This window comes from Triticum aestivum, chromosome 3A (assembly GCF_018294505.1).
Source record: "Triticum aestivum cultivar Chinese Spring chromosome 3A, IWGSC CS RefSeq v2.1, whole genome shotgun sequence".
Lineage (NCBI taxonomy): Eukaryota > Viridiplantae > Streptophyta > Magnoliopsida > Poales > Poaceae > Triticum > Triticum aestivum.
In genome coordinates this window covers 685,269,020-685,270,059 of record NC_057800.1, presented here as the reverse complement: position 1 = coordinate 685,270,059, position 1,040 = coordinate 685,269,020, and positions in this window count along the sequence as shown.

Sequence of the window (1,040 nt, the reverse complement as noted above, 5' to 3'; positions counted from 1 at the left end):
ATATTATCATGTTGAGTTGACTACACACAGTTGGTATTATCAAGACCAGCACAGAAGATAGAAGGTGTCCTCAACATAATAAGCACATTTGGTAAAAACATAATATATTGTCTAGTAAGTAAAAATATCATTACCCATAAAATAAAATAAAAATAGGTGTTAAAATTTTCAGCATAACATCACAATGTTGGTGAGTGAAACAAACATTTTTTTTGTTGTGGCAACATAATGGGGTACAACATTCTATTTGTAGGAACCAACAAGAATTGATGTGAAAAGAAAAGAAAAACTGATGAACATGACAAGCACATGGCAAAAACTATAAGCATAGGTGGTAAAATACTAAAGGAGTAAGTGATATGTAGCTACACAATCAACATGACAATTTCAACAATTTAGAAAACTTATCAATGTGGCAACTTCATAATAATAATCATGACAATTACAATACAATCTATAGCGACACCGGTGTTAAAGAAAAACACACAATGACTGATAACAAGCTATCAACACAAATGGTGAAATCATCACAATGACTGGCAATCACATCACCTCGAGATGGAAAAGTGTATTATCTACAAAGAAAACCATGCATCGAATCCCTAAGCATGCTAGACTACAAATAGGTCAGATAAAGAAACAATAAAGGACGCATGAAAATGAATGGTATGTTATCAACAAGGAAACCTAGCCCCATAATTCACAAAACAAAATTCGAATGCGCCAAAAGGACCACCAAAGGCACAAACCAATATAAAATACTACAAAACAAATCTCGAATTCCAGCCAGTAACTCATATGACAACAACAATAAGAATAAAAACAAATCCCACCCACCTCCTCTCCTTAATTTGTCCCGCTAGATGAAACCATCAGGGAATATTCCATCTCCTCTAAGAACTGGCCCTCGTATCCACAAACACTTGACCCAACTGTATGTTGTTCGAGTGCGTGTGTGTGTTGTCCAGATTCATCAACTCCCCACCACCCTACCTCGTGATCCAAATTACCAAACATAAATCCAACCTCTCTATCACTTG